This window comes from Ailuropoda melanoleuca, chromosome 1 (genome assembly GCF_002007445.2).
Source record: "Ailuropoda melanoleuca isolate Jingjing chromosome 1, ASM200744v2, whole genome shotgun sequence".
Lineage (NCBI taxonomy): Eukaryota > Metazoa > Chordata > Mammalia > Carnivora > Ursidae > Ailuropoda > Ailuropoda melanoleuca.
Genome location: NC_048218.1, coordinates 171,727,991 through 171,752,642, shown reverse-complemented (window position 1 = coordinate 171,752,642; position 24,652 = coordinate 171,727,991). Strand labels below are relative to the sequence as shown.

General features: G+C 46.9%; 1 long non-coding RNA gene across 1 annotated transcript; it reads right to left on the bottom strand.

Moving 5' to 3' along the window:
* Nucleotides 1-391: 391 nt before the first annotated feature.
* Nucleotides 392-19,081, bottom strand: LOC117804188. Its single transcript, XR_004628528.1, has 3 exons — nucleotides 18,206-19,081; nucleotides 15,779-15,890; nucleotides 392-540 (listed from the first exon to the last, which is right to left on the bottom strand). It is a non-coding gene; the product is annotated as an uncharacterized LOC117804188 (long non-coding RNA).
* Between the last annotated feature and the right edge of the window lie 5,571 nt (nucleotides 19,082-24,652).

Below are 24,652 nucleotides of genomic sequence, written 5' to 3'. Positions count from 1 at the left end.
GGAAAGGCTCGGCGGGGAGTGAAGAGCACCCGGCTGTGAAAGGCAAATTCGGTAGGCCAAGTACAGACAGGTAAGGTTCCCTCCTCCACCTTCCAATGGTCTTGATGAGGTCATAGGACCAGGGGAAGCTTTACACCACCCGTGAGTCTCCTACCTGTCATCAGCCGGAGAACACAGAGATTCAATGTCCTGGCAGTCACCCAGAAACTTGCAGCAAGTGGATTGGGCAAAATGTAATGTTCGGCCTTGGTGAAAGTGATGAGGAGTCATGGCTTCCTTCATGTAACCCATTCATTCTTAGAGCCAGTGTTTATTGAGCACCTTGTATGTGCCCGATTACAAGCCTCCCAAAGCGCCCTCTCAGGCAAGCTAAGGAAAGGAAGAAGCGGACTGCAGTGGGGGGCCTGGAAGAAACAGAGCCCTGAGGAGCAGGCCAGGACAAAGTGTGCGGAGCTCTCTGCTTGGAGAGGTCCCCAGGCTGATGAGCAGCTTAGTTAACAGGAGGTGGCCTCAGTGTTTCCAGATTCATTAACCTCAACCCTTAAAAGAAAAAAAAAAAGCAATTAGCAAAACAAGAGATTGTTTCAGAGTCAAAAGGAAAATTCAGATGGTATCCCGGAAGTCAGGAGCCTTCTCTAATTGCTATGGAGCATAGCCTAAGGGCAAAGGTCAAATGACAGAGTCTTTTGTTTTGTTTTGTTTTAGCGTATTGACTATTTAGAATGTTTCAAGGAGTTTAGGTGGCCGAGCACCTGGAAGTTATAAGACCTGAAATAAGCTTTCTTCCTTCCCCAAGCCCCAGTTCTCTCTTCCATGGAATGGGGTGGCCATAGTGCCTACCTCACGGGGTTGAGGATGAAAGAGATTTTGTACCGGCCTCATTCAGCACTTGCCCACCACTTATCAGGACTCAGATGTTAGATGCTAATTGCATACTGAAGCACTACAACGTGTTGATATGTTAAACTCCATTGCATAAACTACAACGAATTTTACCAAATGAAAATAGGACCCTATTCCACGTAGGCCGTAATTCTCACCTCATTAAAAATATGTGAGTTATTAAACACTTCCTTGAATTTTTAAAAATTCATATTCACTTAGCATTTGTGTATTTATCCACCAGCTAGCAAGCAGGAGCGGCTCCCAAAGGCATACAAAACCTTGGAGAAGAAACTGAATTTGGGTCCATTCTATCCACTGACTCATAATTTCCTTGTGACATGGGACACAGCCATCATTCTTTGACAGACTCAGGACTCCTTCATCGGTGTCCTCTGGAAACAGCCTGAGAGCCAGTGGACTGGACAGAATATTTATAACCATTTTCTTGGATTTTAAAGAGAACCAGTTAGGACTCCTAATGAGGCCATGAAAACTCCCCTTGCTTTCTGCCAACCGTTCTGAGAATACAGTAAATCTAAGAATTCCCAGAACTCAAGTAAAACAGTGCAAATGTTCAGGCTGATGAGCTTGGCGGTGTGACACAGATTCTGCTGCTAAGAGGCCCCCGAATTTATCATATCAAGTGATGGGGCACTTTTGAGAGGGAAAGGAGCCCTATTAATAATCGTTCCAGAGCAGCGGATACACACACAGCTTGTCCTGGGCAAACCAGGACACATGGTCACCTCCTCCCCAGGCAGCTGAGCTCCCTGGATTTTTGGCAACAGGGACGCACCTGCTTGCCCAGCCTTCTGCACGTAGCTGGTGGCGGGTAGCAGGGTGGGGGAGTCTCCACACACAGGAGGCAGCTCAGAGGTTGGAAATTCTAGAGCAGATCAGTACCACACCCAGTCTTTACTTCAACAGAAGAAACTGACCCTTCAGAACAAGCACTGTATTTTCCAAAAGAAACCAGAGTTCGAGATAAAGATCAGAGGAGCCTCCAAAGCCTTCCTCCCATAATTACCGAAATGACTGCATCCAGTTCATGATCCAATCCTTAAATGGTGTTTCCATGCCAGGTGTGGCGGCCAGGGGCTGGGACCCAATGGAAAATCAGGCGCAATGTACAGGAGAGATGAAGCTCTCTGCTTCTCTGTGCAGGTGAGGGTGACTGTGCCCAGAATAGGAGCAGCAGACAAGCAACAGTACTGGGAGCACTGGGGGTGGGGACAGGGGGGCTCCACCTGGGGAGGCCAAGGACATTTTGCTGAGGAGCCCACCCCTGGGCTAAGCCTGGAAGGCTGGGCAGGAGAGCAGGAGGCAGATAAAGGGGGAGCACCACGGCAGAGACCGGGGGGTATACAGAGGGGTGATTTGGAGAACACAGTTAATGCATTCGAGAGAAAAGCAGAGCTCTTGGTTCTCCAAGATCAGGGGCACACACCAGCCCTGGCTCAGCAGCTGTGGAGCGTGAACACAAACGCAGGTCCCCGGCCCCTGGCCCATCTCTTACCACGAATGGCCTCATGAGTTGTGGGCGTATAGACAGCTCAGCCCAGTCTCTCCACAGCAGCTCGCAGCCAGCCACCCTCTGGTTGCCCCTGGGGTACACGCCTTGCTGCACCGCGTTCCCTGGGGAAGATGGACCCAGGGCGCAAGTCTCACGTGGCTGGAGGCAGGCTCGGGGTGCCTGGGTGGGTATTCCAGAATCCCAGGTACCCAGGGCGTGGTTTCAAAAGGAGTGTGCAGGCTCTGGGCAAGTAGGGCCTCTCAGCCCCGGAGGATGCCTGGGGCCAGGGCCCCGGGCAAGGGCCGTGAGGGCCGGAGACTCATCTCTGTTCCACCACAACTTCACCCCTACCCCCAAATCCTAACTCCCCTCTCATTCACAGGGACTGTGGCCTTACAGGCCTTCTCAAAATCAGGAGCACATTCACAAACGACCCTGCCCTACTCGAGGTCAGAGCCTCCTTGCCGGCCCTTCATGAAAACTCCCAATTCTGGTAGCTTCCCTCAAGCACGTGATAATCCTGAGAGCCTCACCTGGAGTTTCCATCAGGGCTATGGACCGTCACCTGGGAAAAATTCCCATCAAAGCCCGCTGCCACCCCCAAGATTCTGATTCAATTAGCCCTGAGGAGCGCAAGAGCCTTAAGAAGGAACAGCTTGTCTCACAATTTCTGTAGAAGCAAGAGGTTCTCTGGAGGCACCTACATTTTGTTTCTTGCTCCAGCTTTCATAGAACTTTCCAAAAGAGGATTCTTGTGGGTGCTTCTGGGATTTGCTCTGTTACCACCAAGCCTGAGCCTTCCGGAAGCCCCGGTGAACGCTGCACCCTCTGATTTGCCCAGATTCACAGCTGTCACCTGTGGAGTCTCCTTCTCGTGTGAGCTTGAGTGCCTGAATCAGTTTCAGGTGAGGGAAAGGTGTGCTTTGGGGACTGACAAGGAAAGTTTCCAAAGGATGGCCTTCATGCAGTCAAAAGGCAGCGGCCCCGTCACTCAATTCTCAGAGACTGGGGGACAGGGCCAGCCTCCTTTGCCAGACTCACGGCCTCACCAGCTCCCTTCTGTCCCTAGTAGACAAATGCTGCAAAGGAATGTGTTTGGGGACTGAAGCTGCCTGATCACCATGGTGATGAAGACGCGCTGCTTGCATAGTACAGGGCGTCCTATATATTTAGCAACAGCAATTAGAAAGGCTGCAGTTGCATTCAGTGGGGGCACATTCCTGGCTGGCATGAGCACCCTGAAGAAGACGGGGTCCCCAGAGAAGGGCCTGGATGAGACTATGGTGAGGGCTGAAGGCCTCCCCGAGGCATTGTTGGGTCTTGAACAGTCCCGATTCCGGGGAGGCAGCATGGCAGAGCAAGCCTGTGTGGATTTAGAACTGGTTGTTCTGATAGGCAGCCCTCATCATGCGGAGGCTGAGACGTTCCCGTGTGTTAGGCACTATGCCAAGGCACGCACATGCCCACTGGGTTCTCGTAACGACCCCCAAAGGTAGGGATGCTTGTCCCTGCTTCACAGATGGGAAGTGGGGCTTAGAGAGAGTAAACTGCCCGGTATGTGGCAGAGCTGAGAGGAGAACGCAGTCTTACTTTAAAGTTCTAACTGCAGCGTGCCTGGGTGGCTCAGTCGGTTAACCGTCTGCCTTTGGCTCAGGTCATGATCTCAGGGTCCCGGGACGGGTCCCACATCAGGCTCCCTGCTCAGCGGGACGTCTGCTTCTCCCTCTTTGTCTGCTATTCCCCCCCGACTTGTGCTCTCTCTCTTTCTCTCTCAAATAAATAAATAAAATCTTAAAAAAAAAAAAAGTTCTAACTGCAACTCTCCAGCTCTCTATTTCTTGAATCTGCAAAGTAGGTATAACAAAAGGTCCTGTCTTTCTTGGTAAATTCAAAGAAAACTTATGAGTAGACTTGGGACAGAGGGTGGAGGGGGATGCTGGCCCTAAGGGGGTGTAAGACAAGAGGAGGGGGTTACTGAGGGCAGACGGCTTGGGCACCCAAAGGGTGGGAAGACCTCACTGGCCAGAAGAGAGCAAACCTTAGGGGCCCTGATGAAGCACCTGCTCTGAACAGACTGGCAGGAGAGTGAGAACAGAAGCAAAAACAGCGCGCCTGGGGAACTAGTGTATCGCTGCCTTTAACAGGTGGCATTTCACAGCTGTGGGAAGAAGATGGCTTCTGCCAGCAGAGCTGCTAGAATGAAGACTAGCTCTGAAGAAGGAAAAACAGCTAACCCAGGCTGAGGGCTCACGCTGCCCCCGCCACTGTGCTCTTGCCCTACACACGTCATCACATCACCTCGCTGACCTCTCACCGCACACTTAAAAACACACTCTGTGGTTTTTCCCATTTCACGGAACAGGGAACGGGGACACTGAGAATGTGACTTGCCCAAAGTCATCGGTTTGGATCCATAATCCATTGTCCTTAGGTTTCTAAAGCAAGGCTCTTGACCACTGTTACAGAATATGGCTGGAATTTTATCTCCCTCCTCACAACATAAACACCCAAAGGAGAGAAAGTTTTAACATGGAAAGTTAAACCATTTACATTGCAGAGGAAAACATGGGTGAACATTTTTATAATCTTTGAGCGGAAAGACCTTGCAAGTATGATGTGAAAGCTAGAAACCTAAAGAAAAAGACTGATAAATTTGGCTACACAAAAGTTTGAAATTCTTTGTCAACAATAGAACACCAAAAACAAAGGCAAGGAATTAACCACAACCCGAGAAAACTTGCATCATACATTACAAGTCCTAATATCCTACACAAATAAAAAGTTCTTGCAAATCAATGAGAAAGAAAATGAACAACCTAAAAGTGAAAAGGACATAAACAAGCATTTCATGGAACAGGAAATAGAGTCTACATTATGAAAATACATACAACTTCGCTAAGAAGTTCCATTAAAACGACATTATTTTCCTCTATAAGAATTGTAAAGATTTTTAGAATGATTAATACCTGATGTTGTTGGCAGTACTTGTTGTACTTGGCAATACCCTAAAACATGCCCATTCTTGTATCTAGAAGCCTTGCTTCTAGGAATATACACAACAAAAATTTTCAGACAAGTTTATTGAGATGTGTGTGCAAGGATTTTTTATTGAAGTGGTTTGTAATAGTGAAAGTGGGGCAGTGGGAGAGGATAGGCTGGAAAGGAGGCAGATACTGGGCATGCTGGGAAATCAGACATTATATTGTGGGTTAGGGAGCTTGTGAGGTATTTTAAATGAAGTAGGGAAAGGAGGAAGGGAACACAATCGGATGTGGGTTTCAGAAAGATCAGAGCAGCTGAAGTTGGAAGCACAACCCTGAAGAGTACACCAGGAAGTACATAGTGCACCGGAAAGGTTAGCTATGAGTCTACCGCAATCGTCCAAGCAAAAGACAACAACTTTGTGAATATACGAAACACCTGAATTGGACACTTTAAAGGGGTCAATCTATGGCATGTGAATTATATCTCAGGAGGAAAAGAGACAGTGAGAGAGCCCACACTAAGAGAGAAATGATGAGGATGGAAAGAAGGGTGTAGCTGCCAGAGATATTTAAACAGTGGAATAGTTTTCCAACTTTCAATTCCCAGAGCCACATTAATGAAACTAGAAACTCTCTCAGAGCTACCAATTCTATTCCATGACCCAGTTTTCCATGTTGTCCTTGCATCAAGATGAAAATGTTATTATCTTAGCAGTTGTATAATGGGCAGGCCTCAGGAAAATCCTCTCCTTTGGGGCCTGGGACCCATCATACTGTCTGCTATTTAATGCCTTCTTTCCTTGTATTGAAAACAGTTGAGATTAACAGTCTCTGCTGGCTGGAAGGAGTGACAAGTACTAATAATATTTTAATTGTTTATTATATGCTAGGAACTATAAAATGCTTTATTTTTTTAAAGGTGAAATTCACATCACAACCATTTAAAAATGTACAGTTCAGTGGCTTTTAGTGCATTCACACTGTTGTGTGGCCACTACCTTTCTCTAGTTTCAAAACTTTTTCATCACCCCAGAAGACACCCCATACCACAAGCCATAACTGCCCACTGCCCCTCTCTCTGTCCCCCATTAATCTTGTCTCTATGGATTTGTCTATTCTGGATATGTCTTACCAAAGGTATCAGACAATATGTGGCCTTTTGGGTCTGGCTTCTTTCACTTAGTGTAATGTTTTTGAGGATATTCAAATTTAGCAGGTATCAGGCTGCATCCTATTTTTTTTTTTAGATAAAATTGATACATAACATTATAATAGTTTTAGAGGTCAGACATCCTCATTCAATATATGTGTATATTGCAAAACGATCCCCATGATGTCTAAGGAACATCCATTATCACACATAGTTACCAAGTCTTTTTCTTGTGATTAGAAATTTTAAGATCTACTTCCTCAGCAACTTTCAAACATACAATGTATATATTATTTATATATATATGTAAATATGTAGTAAGTATTATTAACTATGGGTACCACGCTTACATTCCTTTCTTATGGCTGAATAATATTCCCGTGCAGGGATGTACCATCTTTGCTCATCCTTTCATTCACTGATGGCAAGTATAGTATTAAGCCATTTAATCTTCTTTACAATCCTGAGGACTTTTTTTCCCCCTGTTGTTCTTTAATTGGAGTATAGTTGACACAATGTTACATTAGTTTCAGGTGTACAACATAGTGACTCAGTCTATGCTTTACGCTCTAGGAGGACTTTTTGGTTTTTTACAGAACAGGAAATTGAGGCACAGAGAAGTGAAGTGACTTGTCCAGAGTCATACATGTAGGGTAAGGTAGTAGAGGGATTGAAACCCAAACAGTTCAGCTCCTTTAGTGCTGTGCTTCCCCACAGAAAAGCTGTTTGGGGTTAGAAAGTGAGACTCTAAAGACACATGTAGAAGCTTAAAGAAAAAAAGAAGAATGAAACTGTTGTAAATATTGGTTATTTGTCCACAAGGATGCACACTGGGGAATTATTTATATTAGTGAAAAAGTGAAGACCACCCTCATATCTACTAATAGAGGGTTGATTAAATTACATACAGTTTATGCACACATTCATATTGTAACCATTGCTAAGGTTCTTACCATGTGTCACTTACCATTTGAAGGGCTTTATTTGTATTAACTCATTTAATCCGTGTGATGGATTACAGTATCACCCTTAAAATTGCATAGGAATATTTATGACTTGAGAAAATGTTCATGATCTATTGCTGAATAAAAGAAGTATATTACAAAATCCTGTTTAAAAACTATATGTTTGGGGCACCTGGGTGGCTCAGTTGGTTAAGCGTCTACCTTTGGCTCTGGTCATGATCCCAGGGTCCTGGGATCCAGTCCCACATAGGGCTCCTTGCTCAGCCGGGAGCCTGCTTCTCCTTCTGCCTCCCCCTGCTTATGCACTCTCTCTCTCTCTAACAAATAAACATCTTTAAAATTAAAAAAAAAAACAACTATATGTTTATAGCAGCTTTATTCATAGTTGCTCAAACTTGGAAGCAACCAAGATTCAGGAGGATGAATGGATAAATAAACTGAAACATTAAGATAATGGACTATATTCAGTGCCAGAAAGTTGTGAGCTATCAAGTCATGAAAAGATATAGAAGAATTTAAATGCATATTACTAAGTAAAGGAAGCCAGTCTGAAAAGACTACATACTACGTGATTCCAACTCTATGACCTTCTGGGAAAGGCAAAACTATGAAAACAGTAAAAAGAGCAGTGATTGCCAGGGGTTGGGGGGCTGGGGGAGGAAGGAATAGGCAGAGCCCGTAGGAAATTTAGGGCAGTGAAAATGCTCTAAATGATCTCATAATGATGGCTACATGTCACTATACATTTGTTCAAATTCACAGAAGGAATAACACCAACAGGGAGCTGTAATGTGAGCTAGGGACTTTGGGTGATAATGATATGTCCGTTGTAACAAATGTCTCCCTCTCGGGAGGCTGTGCATGTGGGGGGGTAGGGGGTAAAGGGGAAATCTGGACCTTCCCCTCAGTTTTGCTATGAACCTCAAACTGCTCTAAAAATGTGGTCTTAATAATAATAGAAAAAACCTATACAGATGTAAAAAGACTGTAATTAGGTCTACAGAATGGAATTACTGTTTTTATTTTCTTCTTTGTAATTTGAGGAATATTTCACAATAATAATCATTGATTTAAAAAAACAGTTTTAGAGGCACCTGGGTGGCTCAGTCAGTTAAGTGTCTGCCTTCTCCCTCTCCCTCTGCCCCTCTGCCCACTTGTGCTCTCCTCTCTCTCTCTCAAATAAATGAACTTAATCTTTTTTTTAAAAGCCGTGTTTTAAAAATAAATACATAGGGGCGCCTGGGTGGCTCAGTCAGTTAAGTGTCTGCCTTCTCCCTCTCCCTCTGCCCCTCTGCCCACTTGTGCTCTCCTCTCTCTCTCTCAAATAAATGAACTTAATCTTTTTTTTAAAAGCCGTTTTTAAAAATAAATACATAGGGGCGCCTGGGTGGCTCAGTCAGTTAAGTGTCTGCCTTCTCCCTCTCCCTCTGCCCCTCTGCCCACTTGTGCTCTCCTCTCTCTCTCTCAAATAAATGAACTTAATCTTTTTTTTAAAAGCCGTTTTTAAAAATAAATACATAGGGGCGCCTGGGTGGCTCAGTCAGTTAAGTGTCTGCCTTCTCCCTCTCCCTCTGCCCCTCTGCCCACTTGTGCTCTCCTCTCTCTCTCTCAAATAAATGAACTTAATCTTTTTTTTAAAAGCCGTTTTTAAAAATAAATACATAGGGGCGCCTGGGTGGCTCAGTCAGTTAAGTGTCTGCCTTCTCCCTCTCCCTCTGCCCCTCTGCCCACTTGTGCTCTCCTCTCTCTCTCTCAAATAAATGAACTTAATCTTTTTTTTAAAAGCCGTTTTTAAAAATAAATACATAGGGGCGCCTGGGTGGCTCAGTCAGTTAAGTGTCTGCCTTCTCCCTCTCCCTCTGCCCCTCTGCCCACTTGTGCTCTCCTCTCTCTCTCTCAAATAAATGAACTTAATCTTTTTTTTAAAAGCCGTGTTTTAAAAATAAATACATAGGGGCGCCTGGGTGGCTCAGTCAGTTAAGTGTCTGCCTTTGGCTCAAGTCATGATCCCAACATCCTGGGATCAAGCCCGAGGGCAGGGCAGGGGGGTGGGGAGTCCCTGCTCAGCAGGGAGTCTGCTTTTCCCTCTCTCTCTGCCCCTCCCCCTGCTTGTGCTCTCCCTCTCCCTAAAATAGTTTAAAAATTAAAAAATAAAGAAGGGGAGGCTGAAGATACTTAAAAATAAATAAATAAAATAAATACATACATACATAGTCAAGGCGTTAGACCACATGTGAGGGCCTGATGCCCAAAGCAGCTCCAGCCCTCTGCAAGAGGTGGGGTCACTGATTAAACCAATGAGAGAGGGAGCCCAGGTGGCACCACGGCCAGGGAGTCAATGACCCCTCGGGCTGACCACGGGAACCTTAATCTGGATTCAGATCCATCTGGAATTCACAAATTCATTTATTCTCTAGAATACACGTCTGAATTCATCAGTACCCAGGAGAGGCACTGATGGAAAAGTCACCCTGTGGATGGAAGAGCAGTTATATGTGCTACATGTGAATATATAAAACAGTCTGGTGGTAAAGCATCAGCCAACGAGTCAGGATTAAAAAGAGATTTAAAGTTAAATTTAAGGAGATGTGAACAATTGTGTTCCTTTTCCTAAAATACAAACAAATAAGCGAAACCCACTCAGGTCCTATGGGGGTCCCCACAAGTCTCCCCATAGTAAAGGTAAGCCCTTTGACCCCTATTATTTGGAACTACAACTACATCGAGGAGGAGCCCTGTGTTCCAGAGCGGATATGCTGATAAGCCCGGGAACAGTGATTACTTGCAGGTTTGAATGGCTTGTCCCCCCACCCTGCCGCTCGGGACCATCAAACAAAATATTTGATGTACTTCTTCCTTGCAAAGCACTCTCAGGCCATGAATTTGTTGTGTTGGTCACATAAGGCAGGCCCAGCCCCGTGCTTCACCTCTTCCCTACATTTCTGTACAAATATATTTGGGTCGTTGTTTACTTAGACTTGGCAACTTCCAGTCAATGTCTCAGGGGAAGCATCGGGAGGCCTGGGAGTGGAACAAATGTTCAGGAAACCCTTGGGCCAGGTCCTTCGCCTGATGTCACCTGTCCCCAGGCCTGGGGTCCCAGTACACTCTCCTTGGCCCTGGGCTCAGTCAGGCCCCTGTGGCCCCTCAGGGTCAGGAGAGAGGAAGTATGCCACAAGGGTATGGATCCCCCTGGAGGAGCCACACTGAAGAGGTCACTAGAAATAGGTTTCTTTACATACGTACTAACCCCTGAAATCCTCTTCCTAGAGGGCGTGGCATTCTTCTTGGAGATGGCATTTGTGACAGAATATATGACTATGTCTTTTTTGCTTTGTTTTCATACATGGGAGTTGACTAACTTCAAGAATCGACCCCCTTTCACACGTGCTATGAATACAGATGAGTGACTTCAATCTACACGTGTAACCCTTGCTTCTTAGAGCAATTCATGCCTTAAATATGTGGGAATTGAACCATATTTTAAAATGCACCATTAGAAATTCTGTGGTGGACTAGTTTTTTAAAGACTCCTTAATTAGTCCCTAAGATTTTTTGGTAACAACTTTACTGAGATATAATTCACCTATCATACCATTCACCCATTTAAAATGTACAATACCTTCATATTACCTTCAGAGTTGGGCTACCGACACTGCAATTATTTTTAAAACATTTTCATCACTTCAAAAAGAAACCTGTACACTTTAGTTATCATCCCCAGCCATACCTGTCACCCCCTTCCCCATTCACCTCCCCAGTCCTAGGCAAGCCCCCACGGGTCTCCTTTCTGTCTCTATAGATTTGCCTCTTCTGGGCACTTCACATGAATAGAATCATACAACATGTGGTCTTCTGTGACTGGCTTCATTTAGCATAATGTTTTCAAGGTTCATCCATGAAAGAGCACCTTATCAGTACTCCATTCCTTCTTTATAACAAGCAATAGTTCATTGTATGGATATGGCACATTTTGTTATTCACCAGTTGGTAGACGTTTGAGTTCTCGCCACCTTGGCCATCATGAATAATGCTGCTGTGCACATTCACGGTCAAGTTTTCATGTGGACATAGGTTTTCAGTTCTCTCGGGGATACACCTGGGAGTGGGTTTGCTGGCTCAAATGGCAATTCTATTTTGAACCTTTGGAGGGACTGCCAGACTATTTTCTAAGTGAATGCACCATTTTCCATTCCCACAGCAGTATGTAAGGCATTTACCTTTTCCATCTCTTCACCAGCACTTGTTATTATCTGATTTTTTTAAAAAAGATTTTATCTATTTATTTGACAGAGATAGAGACAGCTAGCAAGAGAGGGAACAAAAGCAGGGGGAGTGGGAGAGGAAGAAGCAGGCTCATAGCAGAAGAGCCTGATGTGNAAAAAAAGATTTTATCTATTTATTTGACAGAGATAGAGACAGCCAGCAAGAGAGGGAACAAAAGCAGGGGGAGTGGGAGAGGAAGAAGCAGGCTCATAGCAGAAGAGCCTGATGTGGGGCTCGATCCCATAACGCCGGGATCACACCCTGAGCCGAAGGCAGACGCTTAACCACTGTGCCAGCCAGGTGCCCCTGTTATCCAATGTTAATAATAGCCATCCTACTCGGTGTGAATTCGTATCTGGTTGTGGTGTTGATTAGATTTCCCTCATGGCTTGTGATGCTGAACACATTTTCTGTGACTTTGTATATCTTCTTTGGACAAGGCTCTGTTAAGATACTTCGCCAATTTTTTAAATTGGGCTGTCTTTTTATTATTAAATTGTGAGAGTTCTTTATATACTCTAGGTCAAAGTCCCTTACCAGATATGTGATTTGCAAATACTTCCTCCCATTCTACAGGTTGTCTTTTTTCTTTCTGGATAGTGTCCTTTGAAGCAGAAAAGTTTTAAATTTTGACAGTCTAATTTATTTATTTTTTGTTATTGTTGCTCATGCTTTGGCTTCATATCTAAGAAATCATTGCCAAATACAAGGTCATGAAGATTTATCCCTATGTTTTCTTCTTTTTTTTTTTTTTAAATTTTATTTATTTATTTGACAGAGATAGAGACAGCCAGCGAGAGAGGGACACAAGCAGGGGGAGTGGGAGAGNTAATTTTATTTATTTATTTGACAGAGATAGAGACAGCCAGCGAGACAGGGACACAAGCAGGGGGAGTGGGAGAGGAAGAAGCAGGCTCATAGCGGAGGAGCCTGATGTGGGGCTCGATCCCATAATGCCAGGATCACGCCCTGAGCCGAAGGCAGATGCTTAACCGCTGTGCCACCCAGGCGCCCCAATCCCTATGTTTTCTTCTAAGCGTTTTCTAGTTTCAGCGCTTTCATTTAGGTCCTTGATCCATTTTGGGTTAGAGGTTCAAGTTCTTCCTTTTGCCTGTGGATATCCAGTTGTTCCAGCACCATTTTTCGAGAAGACTATTCCTTCCCCTGTGAATTGTTTTATCACTCTTGAAATTCAATTGACTGTAAATGTGAGGGTTTATTTCTGGATTCTCAGTTCTACCTCACTGATCTATCTGGCCATCCTCATGCCCATACCACTCTGCCCCGGCACACACAACCACTCCTCTCTGTCTGTCCCCTTCTTTTGTTACCACCTTCCTTTATTATGTCTGCAGGACACTTGCTGTTAGCCGTGCAGGAGAATCCCCCGGGCTGAATCTCACGGAGTTTAGAAAGCTGCTTTCCTACACTTGGTCAGTAATGTCACCAGCAACACCTTTTTTGGGTCCCATGTGGCAATGCCTGCAACTTGGAGTTCCGGTTGCTGAGATCAAACCGGGCTCAGACCTTCAGTGGAGACAAGTGCAGAAGACCCCTCTGCCTAAGGAAGCCTGCAGGGTCCTGGGGCCCGTGCTTCCCGATGCCCTTTTCCCAGGGCAGAAATGGGGGTCTCGGGGGCTGCCTGGTTTTCTTGGGCTTTTTCAAATGTCCAAATATCCCTAAATGTCTAGTTTTCCTGGAACTCTTCAAGCCATAGGCCAGGGTCCAGAGGCTGTTCTTTGGGTATGACTTGAGGACCTGGTGTGAGAGGCGGGAAGTCACGGCCCTCAGGCACAGCATGTCTGGGAACCGCTGGGTCCCCAGCCCCTGAACCCCGACCCTGAGCCCTGACGGCGACCCTGGACTACCCCCGCCCCCAGTAGGAATGAGCCAAGGCTTGTGGAGCCAAGCCTTTCCTGCTGTGCTGGGAGCCGCTGAGCTCCGGGAATTGCGAAGTCTGTGATCCTGGGGCCATCTCTTCTGGCTCACGAGGTTTGCAAAGCAGACCAATTAGCTACAGGATGGAAACCAGCCAAAGAGTAATTTCCAGTAGATTCGGGTGTGGCCTGTTTGTGCTTCTGTTCCTCTCTCATCAGCTGGTGTTGTGGGGCAGAGGCACTGGCAATTATCGGAATGGATGTCACGTGAACCTTCCCCCATATCCATAAGAGTGATTCAAATGTAGGATTTCTCATGGGTGCAAAATATTACATTGTCTGCCTATATCATAATAGACTTAACCATTTCCTCCAAAAAGATTGGGCTCTCTTTGGAGGACAGAGCCCTAAGTTTCTAAGGTATCTCTTTGGATAAAGGTATGTGTCACCAGCATCAGTGACCAGCACGATAGTCACACCCCATCTCCCCAACAAGGACAATCCACAGCAATTCCCATGACTGAAGGGTCAGCAGCCGGGACATGGCCCCAGGGTGCAGCCTGGCCTTCAGCTCTGGTTCTTCTGGAAAATCCACAAAGACTGATAGTGAAGGAGAATTCAGGCCGCGCTGAAAAACAGAGTTTTTCCAGTGGGATGTGTTAAGATCCAACAGTTTAAGTAGAACAATTTACTTTCAATGCCATTCCTGAAGGAAATCAAAGAGGAAGTCCCCATCAGACACATGCTGTTTATCGGAACCTGAGAAATTGCCAGGTGAGCCCATATGAATCCACCCAGGTACCAGGGTCTGAATGAGTCAACACTGGACACTTAAAATGAACAGAAGGGCAGACTCAGCCTGGAAGGCTCTCTGTGCATCCAGCAAATTCCCAGGGGGGAGCCTCATGCGTGGCCTGAAGTTTTCACGGCATCTGTGACAAAGCCTTCATGGTTAATGCCCAGCATTTTTCCTGCCTCTCAGCTCTTTGAGCGGCCTCTGCAGAGAGCTGCTCTCATCATCCTTCCAGGCTTAGGACCCAGACATCACTGCCGGGCCAGGAGGCCCTCTCATGACTCTCTCTTTACCTATGGATTCCCTCTGTCCCCACACCCACCTCCTCACTGGTGTGAGACCGTATCCTTGAATGGGTGTCCTTATAAATACGTATCGTGTGTTCACATGCATTTTCATGAATATGACTGGTATTGGGTTCTTCTTTGTTGCCACCCCTCAGCCCTGTGTGGTTGCCGTGGGTACAGTTTGCTGATCCTCAGGCCTCTGTCCGTTTGATGTCACGAGAACCCAAACCACCAGGTGAGAAAGACACCTGCGCAGTTTTGTCTGGCGCTGGCTTGCTGAGATTCTAAGCATACGTTACCCCTGTTATCTTTGTGTTTCATTCACAAGAAATTATTCACCTCAAGATGCACATAATGTTAGAAGTTTCCCCTCTGATCTATTAGGAACCACCCACTAAAGACCGGGAGCTCTTTAACATCAGACATTTTAGGGCTCCTTCTTTGGATCCCACAACATCTCTGGGTGGGGGTGGAGGGCCCACCGTCCTGAAAAGGTCCTCCAGGTGTCCAGGTCACGGTGGCTCCCCCCATCTAGGCGATGCTGCGGTCTCACCCCACAGCACACATTCACTGGCCTCCTCCCTGTGCCTGGCAGGGCCCAGCCAAGGAGGACGCCATCACCCTCCCCACTGGGCCTGCCCAGGGCTCTCCACGCAGGATCCCTGCAGCCCTCTCCCCTCCCACAGATGAGCTCATAGCTTCTTCTTCCCAGGTCCTGGGGGCCAAATGGCAGGCTCAGCCCCTGTGCCCTTTCCAAGCCCCAAAATGCAACACATTCATTCTGCTTCTTTGTGCCACGACAGGGCATCAGCCTTAAAACTACAGAGTTTTTCCAGATGTAAAAGAGGTCAAGATCTTAAGAATAGTAAGGTCTGGTTCTCTTCCTGGAAGGAGGAAAATACCTTTCATTGTCTCCTTACCAGCCATGAGCCCACTCTGCCCCCACCCCTCTAGGATGAACAGAATTACTTAAATAAAACACCCACAAAACTAAACAACCAAAATTTCTCCATCTTTCAGCTAGCATCCCGCTACAATGATATTTATTGAGCACTTACGATGTCCTAGATGCTTTGCCAGGCACCTGATTGAAGCAATCGCATCTCATCTTCACAAGGATGCTGCGAGGTATGGACAAGAGTCTCCATTCTCCACAGGAAGCATGCGGGACTACAGAAGAAGGGAACTTGCTCAGGGTCGGGCAGTAGGGCCAGAACAGGCATCTGCTGGATGCACACGGTTCCGATCGGCGTAAACACTCTGGGCTGAATGCGCTTTCATAACCCGATGCCTTTTAGAAAACTGCGTCCCATCTGCAGAGCCTTCCTCTTGTTAAAGCTAAAGACGACTCAGTATGCAAGTAGGCCTTGATGGACTCTTCTAGCACCTTCTGCCTGCCCCTCCCAAGGGATGTGTTCCAAACCTGGCTCTGCCAAAGCTCCTGAAATTCATCCTGTCGTGTCTTGTGCTGCGCTGGCCTTCCTGCCTTCCTGGGGATGAACAGGGCTGCGCTCTTTCCCAAAAGGCTGACAAAAGTTCAGCCACGAGAAAATCGGTCTCCTACTCCTCCTCTCACTTTCAGGGGGTCCTTCCTCTTTAGTGATAGAACCTCTAGTGAAGGGAAAACCCAACAGTGGGTATCACAAACTGCCCCTTTACACACGCATGAGTGTACACACATACACACACACACACCCAAAAGAAACTCCCAGATGCCCTGAGGTCTTCCACGTTTAACTCTGACTCTAGGTTCTCACTTCTTTTGAGGCCAAACTAGCTGGCTGCTCTGCTGTCCCTGGTGCCTTGGTTGTGTTAACTTGCAAAAGCAGGAAGCATCACTCTTCTGCCGTATGTTTCCATCTGTGGGAGATTAATTCCATAGGACAGACTTACAAATCCACTTGTTGAGAGGTAACGTGGGCACATTTCTTCACCATGGGAATGCCAATGACTGTGGGCCAGCAGCCTCGGGCACAGGGAAAGCATTTCGCATCCATTGCCCCTTTTAGCACAAGAGTTCCCCAAGCGGCAGGTCAGAAAGCAACTGCTCCAGTCTGACAGAGGAAGAAACTGAGGCCCTTTTACTTCTTAAAATCCAAAAATGTCAATACAGTCCCAGGAACTTAGTGCTCCTGAGGCTGCCGGGGCCAGAGGTTAGTTGCTGAGGGGGTTGATGCTGGGGCAGTGCCTCCCTGGTGCCCTGGGAGTTGGGATCCCAATTCTCCCAACGTGGGGGGATCCTGGCACAGACTTGCCCCCTCTCCTTTTTTCTTCTTCAGAGAAGTGGGCAGGGCACAGGTAGGGGCCTCCACCTATGCACCCATTCCCATAACTAGGCCACCTGCTAGGCAATGCCAATGGGCTTTTCAAGTGTCCAACACAAAATAACCTGTGACAGGCCCACTGTATGCTGTCTCGACTCCAGAAAAAGCACGTGAGTGTCCATCAAACCTTTTTCCCAGAGAGGTCCCTTCATCCACAAAGGACATGGTGAGGTCACTGGGAATTCCTAATCTCAGTGCCATGCTTCCCCCCTGGCCAAGCTGATACTCTCAGGAGACCCGGGTTGGTGTCTGCCCCTCCCCAGCCTGAGAAGGCAGATACCCTCTTGTCCTTGGTCAGAGCCCCAAATGGGCACCACGAGGGTGCTTTCCTCCTCTGTATGCTGGCCTCAACCCCAGCTTCTCCCTCACCCCGTCTCATCTAAACTCCCCTGGGGCAGGCTGGAGGCTCTTTCCACCTCTTGCTCTCCCCGCTCTTCCTTGGCCTGGTCTCCCCTGCGAAGTGATGGGCAGGCCCCCATGAGAGTAAGCAAGAAGCTGGAAGGAAAAGAGCCACCACCAGACAGGCTAGGCAGGGCCAGTTCAAGATGCCGGCAGGATACAAACCCTTAAAGACTAGCGGCTCCTACCACCCACCCATGCCATTCAAAATAAAAGCCACTTAACACTGCAAACAGGTACAACAAAATCCAGGACTCCAACAAATCCTGGTTTCCCATAATAAGTAATTTGAGGCCCTTTTCTTTCATTTCAAATTTCAAACTCTTTCCCTCCCCAGTTTTTGGAGACATAAGCAGAAGTTTGATGTACCTGTTGGGCAACGTACACCAGGCTGGGGAGGCAAGGAGGTGAGGCAGAGTGTGGGTCCCCGGGGGTCCCGGAGCCTCTGAGGAAAGAACAGGCCTGGGGGAGACAGGCACGTGAGGGGGAGAGGGAGCTTGAGCTCACAGAGGGGCAGTGCATGGCAGGGGCTGCAGGGGGTGGTGAAGGCCCATGGAGATGAGGTAGGGGAGAGGGGCCTCTGCAAAGCCACCAGAGCCTCCTCCCCATTGTGCTAACCCGGGCTTTCAGCCAGCCACGCTGGGTGCAACACCAGTCACTGTCACTCTGTCTCGGGGAAGCTTGGGGCCAGCATGCTAAAGCCCAGAGCAGGCCCAGGCCAAGGTCAGCTCCCCACAGGAAAGCAAAACAATGATGACTCACCAAGTGGCACTCCCAGGGAGATGGGAGCTAGGAGAGCGCTTCTCCACAGCTGCGGCCGCTTGGAGCAAGGCTGCCCACACCGGATCTTGTGTGCTTTGCTCAGGCCTGGCCCTTCCACTTCACATGACTCCAGGCTCTAGTTCAGTCACTGCGCTTGTTCTGGCCGTGGGGAGGAAGAGAGGTAAACTCAAAGTTGTACTAGTCAGTGACACTGATGACACTCCCAACATTGTGCAGCCATCACCGCTGTTTTCAGAAATGTCAACACCCCAAACAGAAACTCTGCACCCATTAAGCAATAACCCCCAGTGCCGCCACGCAGAACCCAGTACCTCCAGTCTACTCTCTGTCCCTCTGCCTTTGCCTATTCTAGATAGTTCATCTCAGTGGAATCAGGTAGCATTTGTCCTTTGGTGCCTGCTGTCTGGCTTTTCTCACTCGGCAGAATGCCCCTCAAGGTTCATTCAGGCGTGTTGCAGCGTGTGTCAGAATTTCCTCTCTCTCTAAGGCTGGACCATATTCGACTGTAGGTAGAGACCACATTTTGTTTCTCCACACGTATGTCTGCGAATAACGCTGCTGTGAACACAGGTGTGCAAGTATCTGCTTGAGACTTGCTTTCACGTCTTTTGAGAATATGCCCAGGAGTGGAAGTCTTTTAGGCTTGGTCCTATAGTAATTCTATGTTTAACTTTTTGAGGAATGGCTTACACCATTAACGTTTCCTTTCTTTGGTTGTAATGTTCTGTTTCAAGAGTCTAAGTTACTTTGGCGACCTTCTTAAAACTCTTCCCTAAATAAATAAAAGTAACAGAAGGTCCTGAAGTATTTCTGAAACAAAATAAAATCCGACTGTGGAGCAGTATGGAATCTGGGGAGGTCCTCACTCATGGAGGAAAGTCACCTTCCGGCGCAGTCCCAACCTGCGTGGAGATGCTGCCACCTTCTGTCCCAATGGCCACCGCCCGCCGCTGACGCTGGAATGGCGGCCCGTGGGAGCAAAGCAGGGGGTGTCCCCACAGATCCCAGCCCCCGCTTCACTCCAAGAGACAGAGGCCCGGAGGGACCGGAACTGGACGCCCGCGGAGGGCGGAGGCTCGGGGCAACCCGCTTAGGGAGCCCGGCCCCGCGCAGGCGTCCATGACCGCCAGGGGGCGCAGGGGAGCCCGCCTTAGGCAAGCGGGCGGCAGGCCAGGGGACAACACCTGCCGCTCCTCTAATCCTCCGACGGACCTCCCACCTCCCCCCACCCGCCCCGCCAAAGGTGGCGGCGGGATTCGGGGTCCCCTGGCCGTAAGCAGAGGTCTCAGCGCGGGGCTGGGGACCCCTGGGACCGAGGCAGGGCCCAGCGCCGCCTAGGGCGTGGGGCAGGGAGCCTGAGGGTCTGGGCTATTACCGGACCCTGAGACAGGAACAAATGGTGACCACACCTAATTGTCTGTCACTGCGGCCGTAGGCTAAGAGTGCCCCCTCATTATGCTTCATACCTGTTTCTCTCAGAGGCCACGGGTTCCTGGAGGACAGGAGCATCAGACACCTCTGTCCCGCGCAGAGCGGGCACACGCACCCCATGTCCCCCAGCTGTCCCACGCATAGGACTTGGTGCTCAGAGAAGGTTGGGTGGAATGAATGAATGAATGAATGAATGAATGAATGAATGAATGAATGACAAAGAATGAATCTACTCCCACATGGTGTAGAGAGAAATGAACTGGAAGCCTGGCCCCTGGACTCTGGTGTCAACACTGCCACTGATTTCACGCAATCAACCCACAGGGTTTATTGGTGCGCAAGGGGTCCAGGCCCAGGGATGCTGAAGTGATCCCCTTTAAATTTATTTTAAGGAAAATGCAAGCACAACAGCCAGAATTGGAGGCTTTGGGCCTTAATGCAAAATGCAGTGTATGTAAATATGAATACATAAATATATATTGGAAGATGAGGTAGCAAAAAGGATATTTAAATGTTTTTCATTTTATTAAAAGGTCATTAAATTTCATCAGATTTTTATTATTGTACTGTACTATAAGGGAATTTCCTTGTTTCTAAAAAATACACACCTAAATATTTAATGCAAGGGGCATGGAGCTGCAAATAACTCAGAAATAGTTTAGAAAAAAGTACCTTTTGCAAAAATTATAAATTAGAAGAAAAAAGTTCATGAAAAAAAATCGATAAATAGGGAGGGGCTATTTGACAGTCTGTTGGGGGTACCAGTAGGAATCTAGCCCTGGTGGGGAGGGATGGAGTTGGTGCTGGGATGTGGGCTTTGGGTGCATCCATGACCCATGGAGTAGAGGCTAGTGTAAACCTACATCCAGGACAGGCTGCCAGGGCGATGGGAGAGGTGCAGTCTCACAAACAAGGTTAAGGGGCTGCCTGGGTGTGGGAAAGAAGGTTGTAGGGTAGGCAAAGCCCCAGACGACCCAGAGCTGGAGTGTGGGGTGGCAGTGAATGGAACTGATTCAAAGGCCTAGGTTGTCTGCAGAATTGGCACCTCATTTACCCATAATCCCTAGGAGGAGACAAGGTTTCAAGGGAGCAGAGGTGCCCTCTGGCTCACCGTGGTCCTCTCAGTGACCACATCTGTGCCAGTCACCATCCTGGGCCTGTTGCAGTTCTCTGAGGTTTGGAAAACTCCAAGGCAGGGGGAGAGATCCTGCTCTCTTCTTTGGTCAAGAAGAGACTGTAAAGGGGCGCCTGGGTGGCACAGCGGTTAAGCGTCTGCCTTCGGCTCAGGGCGTGATCCCGGCGTTATGGGATCGAGCCCCACTTCAGGCTCTTCCGCTATGAGCCTGCTTCTTCCTCTCCCACTCCCCTGCTGTGTTCCCTCTCTCACTGGCTGTCTCTGTCTCTGTGAATGAATAAATAAATAAAATCTTAAAAAAAAAAAAAAGAAGAGACTGTAAAGATGTAAGCCTGGACTTACCGAAGGCTGTGGGTTGGGCCTGTGGGGACATCTGGTCTGAGTGAGGAAGGAGCAGGGGATAAACCATTCTACATGATGCCTTCCAGAAACCTTGACAGAGGCTTAGGAAGCTCAAAGCCACAGATTTGCTAGCTTTATTCATGTTGATACACAAGCCTCTAGAAACTCTTGCATATTTAGGCAAGAAGATGTATACAGAAATGTTCACTGCAGCATTATTTGTAAAAATGAAAAATCATCTGCTAGCCAGAAAATGGATAAAACGTGGTAGCAGCCTCCTCATTCCCCAGCTCTCATACAGCTGCCTCCCGCATTGAACAGGGCTGAGCTGCAAAAATATACTGTGGAAATGACATTGTGTGACTTCCAAGGCTAGGTGATAAAAGGCATTGAGGCTTATACCTTGCTCTCTTGGATCACTTTTTCTGGGAGTAAGCCAGCCACCATGTCACAAGGACACTCCAGCAGCCCCCTGGAGACGTTCATGTAGCAAGAGACTGGGCCTCCTGACATCAGCTTGCCTATGATCTGAGTAAGCCGTCTTGGAAGTAGGCCCTCCAGCCCGTCAAGCCCTCAGATGACTAAAGCCCCAAGCCAAAATCTTTAATGCAACTCTCCAGCCAGAACCACCCTGCTCATTTCTGACCTACAAAAACTAAGATAACAAATGTTATTACGGTTTAACTATAGTTGTTACTAAGGCATTAGGGGGCATTTGTTGCTTTGTATGTAGCAATAGTCAATACAAATGTTATATAATCATACAGTGAAATTTTCATCTATTTTTATTTTTTATTTATTAAATATTTGAGAGAGTGACCGTAAGCAAGGGGGGTGGGGGGGTGGGAGGGGCAGAGGGAGAGAGAGAATCTCAAGCAGACGCCCCACTGAGCAGAGAGCTTGATCCCACTCAGGCACCCCATATTTTTTATTTTAAACATTTTATCTTTTATAAGTAATCTCCACACCCGACGTGGAGCTCAAACTCACAACACTGAGATCCACAGTTGCATTCTCTACCAACTGAGCCAGCCAGGCACCCCTACTCTGCTTGTTTTTAAAAAGGGGTTAAATAGGCACATCATAGAATTCTACTGAGCTTTAACAGAGAATCTGTGTGAACTCTGTGTATTTGGCACATAGCAGGCTCTCAATATGCTTGTTGCTGCACTCTTCTCTAGTTTTGTTTCCTTTCCTCAGATTCCCAGCTGAAGTTCCCTTCATATGATAAACAGGTATTCTTCCTAGTTTGAATATTGTCACAATATTTTCATTTGGTAGGACGAGTCCTTCTGTTCTCACAGTACCAGTTGGAGGAAAAAGCCTATCTCTTCTCCAGGACACGAGGTATATATATATATATATATATTATGGGCCAACCCAATCTGAATGCAGAGGTCACAGAAGGTGAGCTTGCCTCGGTGACCTCTCCTCTATCTTCCAAGCACTAACTCTGAGGGATGGGGTCTAATTAGGCACTAATGAAGTGGAACTTAGGGAAAGAAAATGCCAACCTGAGTTCCTGGCACTTCTACCCAGCAACCCTAAGGTCTCAGGAAGATTTTATTTTGGCGCCTGGGTGAAAGAACTTTTTTTTTTAAGTAACCATAGTAAGCCATAGATTTATATAATCACATGAAATTTATCCCTAGAAATAAAAATTGACAGCTGCCTCCACTCATACTAGACAAAATATATATTCCTTGACTTCTGAAAAGCTGGGGGGGGAAGTTCACCTTAACACCAAGGACTGTGCGAGGGCACCCATCACTTGCCAAGTTGCTTAAATTACTGGCTTATCCAAAATACAGGCAACTTTTCTGTGCCTGCAAGTCTAGTAGGGCATATATTTAAATATGAAAGAAACCAGTGAAATTCAGAGACACTGGAATTAAACAAGGAAAAGTTGTAAGCCCTTGCTAGACCAAGTCAGTTCAGTACTCCACACTGATGAGCACCAGCCCCTCACACACCGCCCCCCCCGCCCCCCCCCGCGCAGAGGATTCCCGGATCCGTTTCCTTGTTAATATACAGGGTGAACTGTTGTGCCTTGCAACACACCTGAAAGCTAGGAAGCTAAGCAGGCCCACTTCGGAGAGAGAACAAAAAAACAGACATTTGTTGGCAGCATCTTACTACCCCACATTAACTTGCCATCTTATGCCACTTCTTCACAGACCTATTCTAAAGTGTCAACTACTGCCTTTCCCCATCCCAAAGGATTTCAGAAAGCCTGAATAGCTTTAGATTTCAGCAGGTCCAAGTACTACACCTTAAACAGTGGTTCTGTGTGGCCAAGGGTGTTTCAGCCTACCCTTTGAGAGCCTGGCAGAGAACAAGGTCCCCTTTCACTTGACCCTCCTTTGCTAATACAAGGCTGTTTGGCTGGGCCCAGCACGCCATGGGGCAAATGTTCAGGCCAAGAATAGTCTTCATTCTTCCAGTGAAGCTTTGAAAGGCTTCTAAAGAACACAGGAAATTATCAACCCTTATTTTCTGTTGAAAACGGCTGACACTAAACTTTGAACATTCTGTGGATTAATCCCAAATCATGGGAAGCAATTTGCTTGAAAGAAGCAATTTTTTTCAGCCATGTCAGAGATGAGATACTCTGATAAACCATCTCAGTATTACTTGCAAAGAATGACACATTTTATAACTCACATTACTGGCACTGCAAAAAAAAAAAAAAACACAAAAACCTTTTCATCAAAATTATCTTATTTCCATGGTGTGTGCCCCATTGTCAAAACAGACTTCACTTAGTAACTCCAAAAGGCTTTCTGTGTCTACAAAGAAGGTCTAGAGACTTATCAAAGCACCACGCAAACTTACTAAAAATGCACCACCTCTTAAAGCTGAGGAAAAACAATACTCTTTGTCATGGGCCCAGCATCACTGCTTCCATCAGCATCCAAGGATAATCTCTTAAGGTCCAGATATCCTCACATGAGCAGTCAGAATGTAATCTTCACTCTGAACAAGCACGGGAGATATGGGCCCTAATTTATAGCTGAAGAAACAAATATTCAGAAAGGAAAGTAACATGCCCAATTCACACAGAGATGGGATTTGAACACAGATGATTAATGTGTTCAGGGTTTTCTAGCACATACTAGGTGGTCACATGGCATTAAGACTGAAGCACATAGGCCCTGATGTCATCACCAAGACTGGTTCAAACTCCAGCTCTGCCAGTTACCACTTGTCTTGTAGGTAAGTCATTAAACATCTCCAAACCTGTTTCCAGTCTGTAAAAGGATGATACTGCTATCTATTAAGGGTTAAATGAAGATAATGCACAAAAACTAGTTAACTTACCATCTGGAACATAGTAAGTGTCCAATACATGGATAATTGTTATTATTACAAAAGGGTAGGGAAAATACCCTGAATGAAACACAGGGACTTTTGTTTACATTTGCAAGTTTTTTTATTAGAAAAGACTTCAATTTACTGGAGTTGCAGACAATAATTTTTCCTTTCACATCAAACAGTATACCACAGCAGTCTTCACT